This window comes from Heterocephalus glaber, unplaced genomic scaffold (genome assembly GCF_053883595.1).
Source record: "Heterocephalus glaber isolate CG9 unplaced genomic scaffold, H.glaber_assembly_v1.0 deba00000331, whole genome shotgun sequence".
In the NCBI taxonomy this organism is placed as follows: domain Eukaryota; kingdom Metazoa; phylum Chordata; class Mammalia; order Rodentia; family Bathyergidae; genus Heterocephalus; species Heterocephalus glaber.
In genome coordinates this window covers 1,938,693-1,957,307 of record NW_028258142.1, presented here as the reverse complement: position 1 = coordinate 1,957,307, position 18,615 = coordinate 1,938,693, and positions in this window count along the sequence as shown.

Genomic DNA, 18,615 nt, shown 5'->3' with positions numbered 1-18,615 from the left:
CTGTGCCTCTAGGGATAGGCTAAATTTGCTGTGCCATATAAAACAGTGCCATTAACACGTCATTGCGAGATCTCCTTTTGGAGGAGATGACTTTGGTAAACGTGGATGTTTTTCAGCACAACTGTTCAAGCACAAAAGAAGCCTAAGAGCACAGAATACAATTTAGTAAGTAGCCCTCACAAACAATCCACCCACCATAAAAACTCTAAAGTTTGCAAACAGGCTGTAGTGTTGTAACTTACAGCGCTGTGTGGAGTTTGCAAAGAGAATAACCTGTTGGTTCCCAGATTGTTCTGCAGAGGAAAATGAGATCTATTTTTCTTAATTAAATATAGATTGAGCCAGAATGAGCAAGAAATATACTCATTATGACACATAAGAAGTTCCTTATGAGGACTAGGGATAATTTCAGCTTATCTCTCACTCACACACATATACACACAAACACACCTCTTTTTAAAAGCTTCAAATTTGGTTTCAATGCAAAAAAAATAAACAAAGTTTGGCTGCTTCCCAAAACAAATGCGAAGCTATTTTCTTGGGGGGAAATGCTCATTTACAAGGCTGAATTCTCGGAAGAGATTTGTGTTACTGAGAAAACTTAGAAATTGCAAACACTTAGAAATAAATAAATAAAGCAACATTCTCTGGAAATGGACAAGAAGACTGGAACTCATCTCCCAGAAGAGACAAAATGAAGAACAGATACATTTTATGAACAGAATTAGATATCTACTTCAAATTTATTCTAGAGGTAGGAGAGTAAAAAGAAGAAATGTATTTTTTCCTTCTTGATCTAATTCTTCACACATCACACTGTCACTCATGCTCACCTCTCAGGATTATTCTCAGGGTTAATGAAACAGCAAGTGGAAATCCCTGAGATATATATCTGACACACAGCTAATGGCAATAAGTAAAATTCTAATTCTCAAGAAGTGATAAATGTGGTTTAAACTCAAAGAAGAATTCCTAGACAGGCTACAGCCAAGGCCTTCCTAGAAATGGGAAATGGTCAATCGTGTGGTTCACATGTGGTTCCTCTCTTAATATGACATATGAACAATTCCAGGCGTATAGTACTGAAAGAAATTTAGAACCATGTAGAAACTGCCCCAGTTAGACTATTTGAGACCTAACTGATAAACTATCCTTCTTTCCTCTAGATGAAAATTTTGAGAAAACCTTAGTACAGTAAATAATCAATAATAAATGCATGAGTGTGCATGCACTGACACACACATACATGCACATCCAAAATACATGTTTCTCAGTAGCTGGGAGCCCAGGCAAGAGAGCCATGTCTGTCACATGCCTGTGTTCTCTGTCCTCAAAACCATTGATTATGTTGCCCTGGGCTTATGGTCCTGAAACCTTCCCAATGGAAGTAAGATGCAGAGAGAACCTCTCATCAAAGCTTTGAAGATCCATGAAATATTTCATAAACTTGTCACCAGGAAAACCTGTGGATTTCCCAGTTAAAAAGGAGAAGCTCCTTCTGGGAAAATACAGTGGACCCTTTACTTACAAACTCAATTTGTTTGTGAGGGCTAGTTGTAACTAAAGTTGGTCAATTGAAGGCTCGGGCTCCTCTACACAGCCTTCAAAGTTTCTCTCCTGTATAATTTCAGGCCACACTTTCTTCTAGGCAGATCTTATCCCAGAATTTCTCATTTAACCCCACACAGGACAGGATGTTGTAATGTTCCTTCCAGAACTCTTCAAGGGTTTAATCTGTATCTGAGACCATCACCAAGCACAAGTGGCTGGCATTAGAGTCGTAACTCAAGACCTTGGTCATGAGTTAAAACTAAAATTCTGATCATAATCCAAGTTGTTCATATGTCAGGCTGGTCATAACTAGAGAGTCCACTGTACTTATGTACTCAGAAGCCCTGTTGGGATCATCATTAACAATCTGCTACACCAAGACAAATACCACTGCATCTCCACTTAGCAAAACTCCAGATCAAAATAAACTCAGTGAAGTATATTTTCTTTATAAAACACTAATATTTCTGTCTAGCTTTGTCTCAACCATGAACCTCCATTTGAAACTGAACACTGATAACAAAGCTGCTTCTTTCTTCTTTATCTTTTACCCAAAATCTCTGACAGATGAAAATCTTTTTCTATTTTTTTTCTGCTGCTGCTGGTCTCTATTTCCTTTTTCTCATCATCCAACATATTAAAAGATATCAGCATACCACATATACTCAGTGAAGTTTCTTTAAAGATGACTTGAAATGTACTGAGCAGAGATAGATCTACAGTACACACATCTGTTCTTCCCGTCTGACCAAACCTGGAAACAGGATAGAGAATGAAGCTCTGGGGCTGTCGGTGCCTCTTGGTCATTAGCAGATTTCCAAACAACTGCCCCTGAGTCACAGGATTGGCATTTGGGATTCAGGACATGCCATGCAGCTGGCAGAAAAAAAGGCATCCCAAGTTCACAGTGGCATATCTCTCTCAAATTCAGGCTGAGAATCCAAAATGTTATCCAGGTAATATGTTTTCTGATCCCCTTGTAACCACCACCTCAGACAGCTGCGTGCTTAGCCCACCTAGCTTCGGCAGGGACAGTAGCACTCAGCCGGCTGCTGTTCTCAGCTTTCCACTCCTCCAGCACTCATGTGGCAGGCTCAGCTGTAAATCTTTATAATTGTTAAAAGTCTTTCACTATGTAACAGGATTCATTATCCACTGTGTTTGTCAAAATGCTATTTAATAAGTCGCTTGTTTTATTAGCCCTGACAGAAGAGAAAACAGCGTCTTCATTTCCTGCTGTTGGAGATGGAGCCAGGATTCGTCTGGGTGGATTATCCTAGCACATGGCAGAAAAGGGACCACACACCTCCCAGGTTGGCAGTGTGACTTATTCACTTCTTTTGCCCCTCTGGACAACAGAGGTCTGGCTCTCATTACTATGTGTGAATGAGTATAACTACTACCTCTCAGGATCTCCCATGCTGGCCTGGCTGGGCCATCATTAGGGACAAGATAGCAGGGACTGTGGCCTGATGTGAGCTGATATCAAATAAAGGCAAGGACCTCTTGGGCTAAGGTACTGTGTTCTTAGGACTCTGCAGGCCTTTCTGTGCGAAGCTAGGAAATCAGAAAGGTGGGGTTAAGCATTAGGTTGAGCTCATGGTACGTATACAGAACAAAATGTGAGCATCAGATTCTACAAATTCTTCCAATTTTATTTCTAAGTACAAATAACAAAAGAAACTCAAAAGTAATGACGGTGGGCATAATACCGGGGTAAATCATGTTTATAGAAAAGGCCCAAAGAAACAGTTGACTGAAACATACCTTCAAAGTCTATTTGTTTCAAATGGAAAAAATGATGGAAATTCAGCCTCACTGATCCAATTTGACCCACATTCCCCAAAATAGCATTACGGTACAAACACTGCAACCCAGGCCCTTGAGGCCGCTCCTTCCAGATGACACAGTCCTATCTCAGGTAATCTAATAAGGCCCTGTGACTCCACCTTTATCAGAATAAGTAATTGTTCAGTCACAGTATTGTTTGTCAAAAATGACAACCCCTCTTATTAAAATGGGAAATTCACTGCATCTTCTCCTCCTTCCATTCCACTTGACTTTTTTCCTTTGAAAAGCAAAGATAAATCCCAGTAGCACAATTAAAGCTCTAGCTAAATATTACTTTGTTGGGCTTAACGATAGATTACAATGTGTGCATAATGACCCAGTTCTAGTAATATCATCTGATTTAGTAAGGAAATCAGAGCCTGCCATATGCTCGCCAATAAGGTCGCAGAAATCCTTCTTCTTGTTCTTGATGCATCAGCCAACTGCCAGCAAGGATGCTGTCTGGGCCTAAGAGCTCTCTGTTGCTGAGCACCAAGCGAGCCTTGACCATGACAACTCCCTTTAGACAGATTCCCCAAGACAGCAGGAGCTGATGTGCAACCTATTACTGCCTGGCTGAGGTCGGGTACTGTTGTGAATGGATGTGCACATAACCGTCTGCACTTATTTACTAAACTGTAGGCTGATCTAAAAGAATGATGTGGAGGGAATAAAGAAGAGATAGTCATTTAAAAGACATGTAAGAAAATAGCGGGTATGTACTATTTTCAACTTTACTTTGGAACTTCCCGAATATTTTATATGATTATAAGAAATAATTTGATCTAACATTTAAATTGCAAAGTATTCAAAAAATAAAATCAAGACTAGAAGTACTGACCTGAAATTTGATCCACCACTCAAAGTAGATGCACTGACCCTAATTTACTCAACATGGTCCAGTAGATTTTAATAGGTACCAGTGTCTATACAACATAATAGCCATAATATCCACAAAATAATTGGAATACATAGAATTATGAAACTGTGACCAGTTACAAAAAGAAAAATCAATCAGCATATGATATATAAATGTTGGTACTATTAGAAAGAGAACTTAATCATTATTTACCAATTCTGCATGAGGAAAAGACAAGTGTATTCAAAAAAATGAAAATATAGAAAATCTCAACAGAGAAACAAAAACTTTAAAAGAGAAATTAATGAAAATTTAAGAACTAGAGAATTCCACTTCACCCAGCTATTCCCCCTTCTAGGTATCTTTCTGAAAGAGTTAAATACATCATATCAAATGACTACCCATGTTTACAGCCTTACAACTCATAATAGCTAAATCTTAGAATCAGCCTATATGTCCATCTACAGATGAATAAATAAAGAACATGTGGTATAATATTTAAAGTACTACTCTAAAATAAAAATACACTGAGTCATTTGTAAGAAAATGAATGCACCTTGAGATCATAAAGTTAAGTGAAAGAAATCAGACACATAAGCTTAAATATTGCATGGTTTCTCTTATCGGGAAAACCCAAAGTATAAATAAAGAGCAAAATAAAAGATAGATAATAGTAACTAGAGAGACAGAGCTTTCTCAATGGAAAAGGAATCAAGAAGTGAAGGAAAGGGGAGCCATGTCTAGAAAAAGGGATGAAAAAAAGAATTAAAATGTATCATGTACGTATGTACTGCCTCCACAGAAAGAATGTGATCATTATGAACTGCAAATGTAATATAAAAAAAGAACTGGAAAAATAAGATACCTAAAATTAAAACCTCACTGGTGGAAACTCTGATAACAGAGGCAAGAGGTATGTGAAAACTCTTTACCTCTGACTTAATTTCTCAGAGAATCTAACTTTATTCTAAAAAAAAAAAAAAAAGTCAGTTAAAAACAATGCACTAAATGGACTCAATGGAGAATGGAGAAGCTGAATAAAGGAAACAGTCACCTGAGGAAAGACCAATGAAAGTCACCCAGTTCAGAAAGAAAGAGGAAATAAAGATGAACAGAGGCTCAGAGAGATTGGAGTAGGGGGTGACAGTAAAAGGCAAAACACAATGGGCAGATCCCAGATGGCAGACAAAAATGTTTGGAGCACAAAAGAAGTTACACAAAGCAATGTCTGATACTCTGCCACGTGTGATGGAAGATACAAGCATGCAGATTCAAGAGGCTTAGCCACCCAAACAGTATAAAGTCAAAGAAGATTGCTTTGTGACTTCACAATCCGAACAATGAGAGCCTCAGACAAAGAAAAGTATTTGAAAATCAGAGAAAAATGACAAATCATAGACAGAGGGACAACTATCTGAATGGCTGCTCAGCCTATCAGAAATCAGAAGCCAACAGAAAATGAAGCAGCACTCAAAAATCATTAGTAAAGAACCATAAGTAATTCTGTGTCTACAGATAAGACATAGTTCAAAACAAAATCAACAGCCTCCAGAAATGGACAGCTGATTCCAAAATTTAGATAGAAATGCCATTCAAACAGCTAATTCTGTACAAAGCACATAAACCCAAGCTTATTGTCTCATGAAGTCCGGAATGAAATCATGGACAAAAGGGAGAAATTAGGAGAGTTTTTATTAGAAATGAGAAGAAATAAAATTCCTGGTTTCTAGGAGGGGATCCAGAAAATAGAGTTTCTGAGGTGCTTTTTTTTTGTTCTTATGTAGATAAGCAAAGCTTGGAAACTTGCTTTAAACAGATGGCTCTGTTGGTTTAGACTAATGTATTGGTGTTTAGTCTTTGTAATGTAGAGTCTAAGAAAAATCAGTTACTCAGATGACCACTAAGGAAACTGGTTGCTCTGCTTTTCTAAGTTCCTCTAAGTCCAGTTGAGGGCCTCAAGGTGCTGTCAACTAACTTCACATATTCTGCCTCTGACGTTTCCTTCCTGGGAGGAAGACTCCATATCTGCCTATACTTATCCTAACTTTTTATCCTTTACATTTCTAAGCTCAACTAGCTGCATGGCTTGAATTAGCTTTTAACACGTGTGTGTCTGCAGTTTTCTCTTTATCCAGCCAGTTGTACCTTAGGTCCATCCTTTACTGACTGCCTACTTATATGCTAACTACACTGTCTATTACACTACCAGCTTAGAAAAAAATCAAAGCAACTTAGGAAAAAACTAAGCTGGCAGATTCATCATTCCTTACTTCAATTCTTATGATTAAGCTGCAGTAATAAGGTAATTTGTTTTGGTATTGATGGAGAGATATATGAGTAGATAAGCAGAAGAAAGAGATCAGAAACAGAGCCATATTATGATTTTTAATAAGGATACCAAAGAAACTAAGTGGACAAAAGATAATTTTTTCAATAAATGTTGCCTGATTAATTGGATATCAATATACAAAAATGAACATTGACTCATATACACAACTTAACTAAAAATGAGTCACAGATCTACATGTAAAATTTAAAATGATACAACTTCTAGATTAAAATAGTTGAGATGAGGTAGTTTTCTTAAATAGAATGTAAAGACCTCAAATTTGAAACAAAATTTAATGAACTAAACTTCATCAAATTTTAATGCTTACTCTTTGAAGGACACTACTGAGAAAATGATAAGGCAAACCATAGTCTAAGAGGTAATTTTCACAACATAGTCATCAGGTAAGGGACTTGCATCTGGAATACGCAAAGCAATTCAATAACAATATCAGGAACCCTAACAACCCAATACAGAAAGAACGGCAGATTTTGAACAGACACATCGCAAAGGAAGACACACAAATAGCCAGTCAGCCTAGGAAAAGATACCCAGCTATGACCAGTTGTCAGGGGAATGTAAATAAAACCACAAGTAGGTGTCAGTAGAGACCCATTAGCTTTGCTAATGTCCTTCAAAGGCCCTTGCTTTGAAGGCTTGTTTCCTGGAGTGGAACTTTGGCTGGATAGTGAAAAGTCTAAGAGAAAGGGAACAGTGGGAGGCTCTGGTCATGGAGGAAGGGGCATGCCCTGGAAGGGGATTGTGAGACCCCAGTCCCTTCGTCTTTCCCTCCTTTGCATCCTGGCTTGTGGTGAAGTAAGAAATTCTCCCATTCACTCATGATGTACTTCCTATGCCACTACAGGCCCAAAATAACAGGGGAGCTCAATCACGAACTGAGTCTATGAGCCAAAGGAGCAGAAAGCTAACTAACTTATCCAAATACTGGTGAGCACATGGAGCAACTGAAGCTTTCACACAAAGATGGTGAGAATGCAAACCAGCACTCTGCAAACAGTTTAGCAGTTTCTGAAAATGCTACACACTCACCTAATGAAATGATCCAGTCTTCCACTCTGAAGTATTTAAGCAAAGTATATGTCCATGCAAAGACTAGTTCATGAATGTGCACAGCATTTAATTCCTAACAGCCCAATACCAAACATAAGCCATTGCCCTATCAACAATATGTAATGCATAAATTGTACTACATGTAAACAAGGAAAATGAATGAATCATTGGAAGACAGAAAACCAACAAGGCATGTAATGAAGGAAGTCAGGTCAAAAAGGTATATTCACATGCTTCATTTTTATGAAACTTGAAAAGTGGAAAATCGACCCATAATGGCCAAAAGCAAGCTTGAAGCTTCAAGGGAACAGGTGGAGGAGGGAATGAATCCCAAGGTACAAGAAAACTTCAGGATTTGGGCAATGTACATTCCTAATATGTGTACTTTATTTTTCATCACTTATTTCCCAGTAAGTCTCAGGAGAAGTAAAGATTCAAAGAAGATATGCAATAGTGAAGAAATATGGAACTCATTCTACTGAACAAACTAGAGTTCTGCTGAGCAAATGTAGGGCCTCTTCTTATATTACATGTCACACAGAAATTAAAGAGGTAGGTAAAAAAGAGAGAAAATGAAAAAATTAAATAGATGCTGCATTTCATTTAAAGAATTTCCTAGGCAAAGAAAAAAAACAAATGCAAAATATTCAATTCACTATATAACTACAAATAGCCAAATAGTCTAATTAATCAAGCAAAACAAGAATCAAAAGTCAATGAAAAATAAAAATGACACTTTCTTAAAAAATGCAACAGAAAAATTTTTTTAAATCTTTCATATATGAAAAGTTCTCATTAAACCTATTATTATAGAAGCTCCAGACTCCATAGAAAATCAGATCAATTACATCAACCACCAAGTCAGGATCACCAGTTATCCTTTGGTGCAAGAATATTGAAAAACAATTGATGGTCATCTGCTCAAAAACTTGAACTTATTTACATACTGTGACCTAAAAATGTCACTTTACTTAAGAATGTACTTTAGTCATGACTAGGTGCCAAATGCGTGCTTATAGATACAATAAACATACACATGTATATTCCTTGTTTTTTTCCTTAGTATAGGCAAAATCTTGAAACTTTTTAATTCCAGTGTTAGGCAAATACTTGATATATTATGTTACAAATAGAAAATGGGGATATTATGAAATATGTAAATATTGTCACAATTTTTGAAAAAATATATTATTATACATAAGGGAGAGAGCCTGATATATAAAATTCTTCATGCTCTCACATATAAAACATAATGAAAAAACTAAAAGCTCAAATATAAAATTTAAATCTAGTTGTGAAAATGAAATAAAAGTAAAATCATAAAAACATAAAAATAAATAAATAAAATTTAAATGTCCTGGAACAAGTTTGCCATACACTATTACATGAGAAACGTAGATGCATAGGTTATATTTGCTTGATATACATTTTACCTTTTCCTGAGAAGTTTCTGTCCTGCCTCCTGGCAGGGATACATGTCCTGAAGTGGTGCCCTAGATACTCCGAAAGGTCTCCTGGTCAGGCACCTCCACTCCCCACCAGCTCTCTTCACTAGAAAAGCCTCACTACAGGGAGCTGACATAGGAATTGTCACTGGAATGAAGGACCCTCATGAGCATCTAGTGACCTTTCTTTAAAGGTATCCAACTAACAGACATGTAGGGAAGTCTCAGAAAAAAATAACGTGGTAATGTAAGATCTTGATGTTCCACACTGAGTATTTGCAGAACATTTTTCAGAAAATGCCACAGTACATAATTGTACTGGTTAACTTGTAAAAATATTATAATCTTTTGCATCTATATGCAAATTTAACTTATAAACATGCTGGTTTTGTACATGCAAAATATTTCTTCTTTGTAAAACCCAGAGAGTAAGCAACTGCCACAGTAATCAAAGACAGAGTATGGTGTTGTCCTCCAGGACCCGAATCTGTGATTGAGTCACAACTGTCTTATGACCTGGAGAATGAGAACATGACCCTCAATGGTTGGTTTCTGCTTAAAATTTTCACATTAGGATATTAGCCTGAGAAGCATTAATTCCTGATATTCTAAAGCAAAATTATTGGGCTTGTCCAGTCAAGGACAAATTAGGATTTTCATTTGTTTGTTGGCCACATGCCACATGAGACTCATGTGCTTTTAATCAGACCTATGGGGGAAAAAGGGAAACATTTGCATTTATTCCTAAGCCTCCCAAATTTTTATTTCAGCCTTGGCTATTGATTGCTACAGACATAGAAGGAATAGCAAAAGGGATGAGAATTACTGTCAGTACATGAAAGCTTCTTAGTTCACGGGTGGGACTATGGCTCAGGTCATTTCCAGATTCTTCCAGCCTATGGCCTTCAAGTTTTGCAACCTTTCCCAAAAAGTCTCTTAAGTGATGCGGCTAATCAGCCTGTGAGTGTAGCCCATGGCATTCTACTGTCACTGATTCTATTTCATTTTCTTGGGCTGTCCTGGGTATCACCTGAGCTTGAGAAACTTGGCTCATGCTTGCTTTATAAGCATGTTCCTGTTTCCTGCAGGGTCCTAATTTGTTGGGTTCTATTTGGTCTAAGAGCAAAAAAAAAAAATTTTCTGATTCTTGCAGTAATTTTTGTATAGAGTTGAGAAAAAATAGCCTCTACAAAGCATAAGCAATAGAACATTTTAAATTTTAAAGGGTTTTCTTCATGAGATTTGACCAATGCAGTCATCTGAAGATAGAGCAGGAAGTAAAGAAGAGAGGCCTCAAGAAAGCTTGGAGACTGCAAGGAAAAGAGAAATCAGCAAAGGAAACTGACTACCAGAAGGTGCTGCTGATCATCAAGTGTTATGGCTTGGATCCATGGTGATCCCCCAAAGGAGATCACCACCCTGTAGTGCTACTGGGAGGTGATGGAACATTTGGAGGTGGGGCCTGATGGAAGGAAGGCAGGTCACTGAAGGAGGGCCTTTGAAGGAGCAAAGAGCGCTGGGTTCCTGGACCCTTCTTTTCTCTTTGTTTCCAGGTCACCATAAGGTTGAGCCATCTCCTCTGCTCAGTGTTGTCACCATGTTGTGCTGTGATGCACAGAGCATAGCAACCGTGAACTGAAACCAGGCGCCAAAACTTTTCTTTTTATATATAGATTTGGAGAAGGGATCTTCACAGAGGTCATTAAGGTAACAGTGAGAACATTAAGGTATGTCTAATCCAATCTGACTGGAGTCATTTAAGAAGAGGATATCAGAGCACAGACCAATTCAGAAGAAATACCACATGAAGACACAATGGGATGACAGTTATCTGCAAGACAAAGAGTCCTCAGGAGAAATTTCCCTGCTGGAAAGTGGTCACAGACTTCTACCCTCCAGTGCTATTGCTTAGGGCTGCAATCTACTGCAATTTTTTGTGGCAGTACTAGCAAACTAACATACTATTTAATTAATAAAGTGGAGGAGTACCCTGTGATTACATATTCAGATCTGACCTGAAATGTTTCAATTAAAAAAAAATGTCCATATATTGCATCTGCAGTGAACATGTATAATGTTTGTTCAAGAAGATATTCTCTCTCAGAAGTCTCTCAGGAGGCTTCTTCTTGTCCCTTCCAGTTCCCAGTGGCCCCAAGTGTTCTGTGGCTTGTGGTGCTATCACTCCAACCTTTGCCCTATCTTCACATTGCTGGCATTTCCGGATTTCCTCTCCTGATAGGTTGTTTGTTTCCCGTTACTGGGACAAAACACCTGACATGCACAGTTTAAAGGAGAAAAAGGTTTATTTGGCTTATAGTTTCAGAGGGTCCAGTCTATTGTTGGCTGACTCCAAGGCATAAGCAGCATGGCTGAAGAGTATGATGGAGAAAGCTACTCAACTCATGCACCCAGGAAGCAGCCAGCCAGGGAAGAATCTGAGAGGAATAGCCAGATATAGTGTACAAGGTCATACGTCATAGCCCACTTCCTCCAAATAGCCCTCACCTCCTAATGAACCATTCCAGTATGGGCTAACCACTGAAGTAGGTGCTCTCACAATCCAACCACCTCTCAAGGAGTCTTTTAATCCAAGGGTCCTGATAATCAAGATGAACTAGCACAATTATGTCTGTATCCAAGCTTATGTCCTTTGTCTAACATTGCCAGATTATGCCTAGTTAAATAAATTTGAACTTCAGCTGAGAGATGAATATGTGCCTTTATGTAATAAATATGCCCCCCATGAAATGTGAGCTATCCTGTGCCTTATCTGGCAGCCCCTCTCATGGATGGCACTCTCAACTGTGGGAAGATGCCTTTGGTGACCCCCACCATATCTGAAAGTGCTAGCCACTCACTGACTATCAGTACAAGCTCTTCATTGCAACAGTGATGATGCATGGATTCAGGGGCAGCTGCATCTCTAGGAAGTCACAACAGCATGCTGTTATGGGAACTGTTTTTCTGAGGGTCCCTTTAACTTTCTTACCAAGGGTGACTGCAGTCAGCTGTCAGGGGGAAGAAACAAGAAGCTTGAAGAGTATAAAATTAAGCATCAGAACAGAGCTTTAGGTACTTTTCTCTAAAAGACTACAACAGATTGTTTATTCACTTCCAAATGGAAACCCCACACTATGTCAACTCGAAGACTTTTCTGTTTTTTTTATTTTGACATTTTGACATTGAGCTCTGAAATAATAGTCAATAGTTCATCTTTTCTTTTTCTTTAGAAATTGGCTTTTAGCACTAGACAGCTGGAAAATCTAAAAGGTTAGCCTGCATCTGGTATGTCTATATCAAAGCCAATGCCAGGATTTGGCCAAACCTTCCCTTCAGCCAATGAATCAATTATCACAGGAACCAAGAGACAGTAACTTACTAGAAATAGACAACCACACAGATGTTATGACAAGGTTTTTTTGGTTTATTTGTTCTTTATTATGCCTCATAGTTTTTTATTTTATTATTCAAAGACTTTTATTTCTGAGATCCCTGTTGCTGGGTCCCAGAGTAGCAATGACTGTTGCTGAAAGAAAGTATTGCAGTGTGACCCTCCATCCCTCCACAGGGAAGTGCTGCTCAGGGTTGAGTGTGACTTTATAAAAACAAGCTTGCTCATTTGGAAGGCTTTCTTATTCTGATAAACTTGCACTACATGAGCAGGACTATTCATTTGAGTGACTGCAGATCTCAAAACAATAGTTTTAAGAAGATAAAAATGCAAATAAAATCATTATGGGGGTGTGAATGTTGACAGTCTATCACTGGTGAGCTATCATCGTCTAGCAACCAGCAATGTCTTCTTCCTCTTTCTTCCACAAGGTCAGCCAAGAAATGTTTTCGTTGGGGAGTTTTGAAAATTTGAAAGGGAATGTAGCTCAATGGCAGAATGCTTGCCCAGCAGGTGCAAAGGGCAGTGTTTGATATCCAGCTCTATTTTTAAAAATTAAATCAGAGTGAGTTGAGCAAGGAAGACATCACATCAAAGAAACCAGCAATTCACTTCAAACTTGGGGGAAATTTTTGAAGTGTTGATAACAAATTACCCCTTTTCAACATCCCATTTTCTTTTCCTCCCTTCTGCAGGAAGCTTATTTCCACATTATGGGGCTAGAAAAAGAGAAAGTTATACAACTTTAAGAACATATGCTGGGAAACGAGCACTGTGCTCCCCAAAAATGCTGTCTCTTTTAGTTTTACAATATGATGTACTAGACATGACTTACAGCTTACCCCGCTCAGCTCCTCTATAGTCCTGATGTATCCTTTGAGCCTGAGCCCCTTCTACCTTACAGAACAGAACTGATGTATGGGCAAGGCAGGGATGATGGAGCCAGCAAGCCATACACTCAGGTAGAACCTGGATTATTGACTGAGGGTCTGAATGTGGCTTTTATGTGGCTGCTTCACATTAGGTATGTCCCTGCCACAACTGATCTCCTCACACTGAGAATGGCTCTCTAAGCACAAACAAAAGGGTATATGCATTCAACATGATGTGTTGTAATATTTGTTATGCCACCATGCTGTGCTGAGTTAAAAATCTAAGTAACATCAATTTTATGAAGCCCTTATATTTTACAAATGTATCCCCCATGCAGTTTCAATACCTCCATTGTGACAATTCTGGGTTCTTGTCCTTCTCCATGGTGACAAAAAGACTTAGTCTGTGGAAGGAGGATAGTGACAATGGCTTTGGAGTAGACTGGGACCCCAAACTAAGCCATCAGCTCTCAGCACCCAGTACTGAGCTCTCTACTAGGAAGGCATGTCATGAGTACTGAAGCAAAGAACAGCAAATGCAACAAGGCCTGCCCTCCCTTACCTGAAGGAAATGGAAAATATTCTAAATATGGAGATCTTTGTTGCTACATTTACAAACAAAAAAGATGAAATTCCAAAACAGAAAGCATGAAAATGCCATAGGTGCACCAGTGATATATGCTATGGAATGTATATCATATGGAGCATTTGGTTGTATAATTTTCCAGATTTTTTCTATTTTCATGGAGTGCAAGGAGATAAGAACATATAAACGTGCGGTTTTTACATGTACAGATTTCTACACACACACCTTATGACCTGTACATATGGGTGGGTATTCTCTTCCTGACACTCAGTAACCTGACTTCTTCACCCCATGACACAACTCACACAGCCTACCGTGTCATGAAAACCCATGGCTTCATCGTTAATGGCTGCCCGGTATTCATGTCATAAAGCACCGTAACTTCCTCAGAGAATTCTCCTAATGTGGGTCAGTTAAGGGTTTTGTTATTCTTACTTGTTTTAAACAACACTTATGTTTACAAAAAGGCTTCTCCAATTTTGCATTTGGACCACAAACATTTATGTACTTCCCTACTGGTTTTCTGAGAATGCATTTCTGGAAGTGCAGGGCTCATGTTCAGCACACTGGACTCTCATTGTACATGTTCCCCAGTTCTCCTTCGAAAAACAGGTGCCAAATCATCCCCTTTACGGCAAGTCATGGGTGCCAGAGGAAAACTGAATTGTATGTTTCCATAGATTCATGAGCAAAGTCCTGTCAGCAAGCAACTCCTTTCCACTGTCCCAGCGACCTGCTCTCACTAGTGTCTCAAAGAGGCTCAGAGGAAAGTAAGGCAGGAATTCTCAAATAGAGTAGCAAATGGAGAGACCCTAAACGGGGCCTGAAAGTGTGTATTGTGTGAGTCCCCTCAAATGGGATCAGGGGAACAGTGGGCACCTTTCACCCGAAGGGACTAGCAACTGGAGGTCATGCTGTACAGACTGACCAGGTGTGAAACATTCTAGAACACAAGAAGAACTGGGTGCTTGAAGTAAGTCATTGTAAATAAACAAGTCTGTTCTTTGGTTTGAAATGTAGATTGTAATTACAGGTAAAGTTTAAAGACTGTTTTAAAAAAAATAGTTTATATCAACAAGACTTCTCTTTATTTAGCTGTCAATTTCCTTTCTTTGACACCTTCATCTCCTATTAGATGACTGTTACTGAACAAGCATGGTGCGCTATTGTTAGCAGTCAAAGGTCCCTCGTGGCTCTCTGCACATGGAACTCTGTACTCAGTGTCAGCCTGGAGGGTCTGGGGTCGCATTCCCAGACCCAATATTTCCCTTTTATCCTTTTCACAATTACACAGTGAGACTGTATTTCCTTTAGAAAGATGTGGGCTTTTTCTCTGCTTCATGTCATTTGCTTTCCTGAGGTAGGTCCTTAAGAAATAGCATCAGAAAGTTGTTAATTGCTTTTTTATTTTACAGAGGCAGCTCCAATTTTATTTTCCTCTGGCAGTCAAGTATTATTAAAAGCTGTTTGATTTGATTTTTTCGTCATTTAAATGTTTCAAGAAATGCTATTTAAGATCTCTGTTTAGTGTGCTGTTTTCTTCTCCTAAATTGTTCAAATTGAGAAAATAACACTGGCTTCTCAGAAAGATTTTTAAATTTCCAACATTTTACAATGAGACCATGATTTCTATTTTTCAGAGCTGGAGAGGTAATATATTTTTTCTCAATTTGTAATCAGCCTCCAAAATGGACGCTGACACTTTTTTACTCCTGCCATCACTCGGTTGCTCCCAGGAATTACCGTGACCGTCACCTTGCAGCAGAGAGCCTCAGACATGCACACAGAATCTGTGGTACGCACACAACCAGGTGTGCTTGCGAGTCTCAGCTATGCCCAGGATCACATCCACCCTGGTGTTCAGGATCAACAATACAGGTATGTGAAGTCACAGGAATGCATATTGCTCTTGTGCAAGTTTTACAATATTGATGATTAAGATGCCATAGAAAACACACTGTCATTTAATAACATGATGATTTTAAGAGAGATGAGGATAACTTAAGAAGTAATTGAAAAGTATCTGTTGAGGATTCCTTTTGTTCTCACAATTCTGAGGTCTCTGACATTTTAAGATCGGCTGCTTCCCTGAGTCTCCTGTGAGGGTTCCCCTCTCCTGAGTCTGTGCCTAAGATGTGTCTGATTATCACTACTGCATGGTGGTGCTTGAGCGCTGAGCCTCTGCTGAGCCTTTCAAGTTTAATTGTTTAGCACCATAAAATGAACCAATGCATAAAATTGATAATAAAGGGATCTCCCTCAGCTTCTGCATACAGTGGGCACCAGACACCAGGCTTAAGGTGGCACAGTGTCCCTCCCAGCTCCCAAGTAACAGAGTGAGCACAAATGCTCGCCAAGAGTGGCAGTGGTGTGGGCTGTGTTTCCGGCCCTTCCAGCCTCTCACAAAACTGGAAGATCAAACTGTATTGACATACCTCAGTGCTTGAAGAAAGACATTTGAGAGTAATCAAAGGGATGAGGAAGAAAAAGTAAAGGGGAGGAAAGAGGAGGAGATGGGTGGGAAAAATAAAATACTGTTTATTTTCTTCCAAAAATTGTATACAATTGAATCCTAATTTTATTCTCCAGTATCTAAATACAACAATGTGGGTCTACCCTCAAGAACTTCTCATTAAACTGCAGGACTGCAGAGTAAATACAGCAGCAATGCATGTAGGGAGGTGCATAGAGAGGTGATAGTTTCTGAACTACAATCACACTTAACTCTTATTGTCTTCTAGTGGAGAAGCAAATGCATCTGTCCTGAGGACAGAATCCAAGCTTGAAGTAGCACCCACCTCATGCCACCAGTCTCCCAAGGGGAGGGTGCCTTTTAAGTGTCATGGAAATTGCTGTCTGTTGTTCTACTTTCAGAATTGATGCTTCTCCCTTGAGGGATTATCATGATCCTTTTAATTTCATACAGTAATCCTTTTTGAGGGAAAAAGTTGAACTAAACTGTAAAATTTAGCTTGGCAATATTGTCCACTTTGTCACTGATCTCAGGCAGCAATTAAAGTCCACCACCACCAGGCAAGGATCTGAGCCTCTCCCTCTCCTGATGTTCCATGCATAATCTAACCCTTGATTCAGATCCCACTGCAGTTAACCTGGGACAATAAGTGTCAGGAAATTAACCTTCAAGGGGCAACCTGGATGTGGATGGGAGCCAGAAGGAGCCAGCCCTCAGTTTCGGGCGGCATGCATGGTCCCCAGGAGACTGGATCTTGGTGCTGAGCCTTGGTGCCCAGAGGAGACCAAGGGAACTGGACAGGAATATGTCCATGCGTGTAAAATCTGTCTAAGTCTCGGGGGCCGCTTGACATTTGCAGTGAGGAACATGGCGTCCACCCCAGCGTTGCCACCTCCTCCAGTTCTGGGGGTTTGAATCGGCCCCTGGACCCACCCCTCATCTTGCAGCCACCGCGGAGGTGTCTTCGCTGCCTCCTGGTGCAGGCATCTCTGAGCTGACCCCATTGCCAGGTTATCTTCAGCCTTGTCCCCCGAATTTTTCCAAGTTTCCTTCTGGCATCTTGACTACATCCCACTCTGCTGTACAAATTCAGTGCTATCATATCCCTGCCCTTCAGGAAACAGCCAGCTCTACTGCACATCAGGCCTTACACTGGCTCTGGAAGCTCCAGCCTACACTGGAGTGTATTGTACCTCTTGCCCAAAAGAGCAGCTCAGCCTGAAACCTTGGACACAGCTGCTGGCTTCTGCCCCCTTGGTGAATGACAGCGGGACCTGTGGAATCACCCAAGTCCTGGAGAGCTGCACCAGGAACCACCTAGCCATGTAGTGTTCCCTGTACACACACCGAACAGAGTATATATGGTCACATTCCACAGTGAACGGACCTGTGGCTATGTGGATGTCATTTGTCTCTACAATCAGTGCCCATTTCTCCCCATCCTTGGAAGAGGAAACAAGAGTTCTTCCTTCTTACCCAAGCACATTCTATTGAATGTGCTCCTGTCTCAGTCCCCAGAGGAACCATTTCTATTAAACTCCAGCCTATGCTGGGCTCCAGGGGAGAATGTGAATGTCTTTACTCTCAGGACTGTAGTCACATTGGTACAGGCTCATGAAAGCAGACATTGTTGCAGATGACAAGATTAAGCATCTGCATATCTGCGAGGAAATTCCCTTCATAGAGGGCTCCTGGGAATCCTCTATATTACAACATAGGCTCTAACACTCCCCTTTCCCTTTGGAAAAAAGTCCTCAGGAATGGATCCATAACCCTGGGAATTTTATTTTATTTATTTACTGAAACTCTAACTCAGGTTTCCACTGAAACCTATTAAACCTTGCTCATGTTTCCTCTGTGTGACACATCTGATGTACTCAACCAGTCTGTGGTCCCTGAAATCCTATTCAACCTCAGGCCCCATTGCAATGCACAGCTACCTTGAGGCTTCATGAGAAATGGTGTGTTTGGCAGAAACTTTGGAGTCAGACAGGCATGAATAAGTTAGTAAACCTCTTGGAAACTTGGCTTCCTCACTTGTTAGAGAGAAATTCTAAGAGGATCATGTGAGAGTACACACACAGGCACTACACACTTTATACCCACACAGAATCCCACACATACCCATACTATGCAGAAATACACACAGGTACACATACACTTCATACATACACACAAGCCCAAGCATATGACATGAGCAGCCCCTAA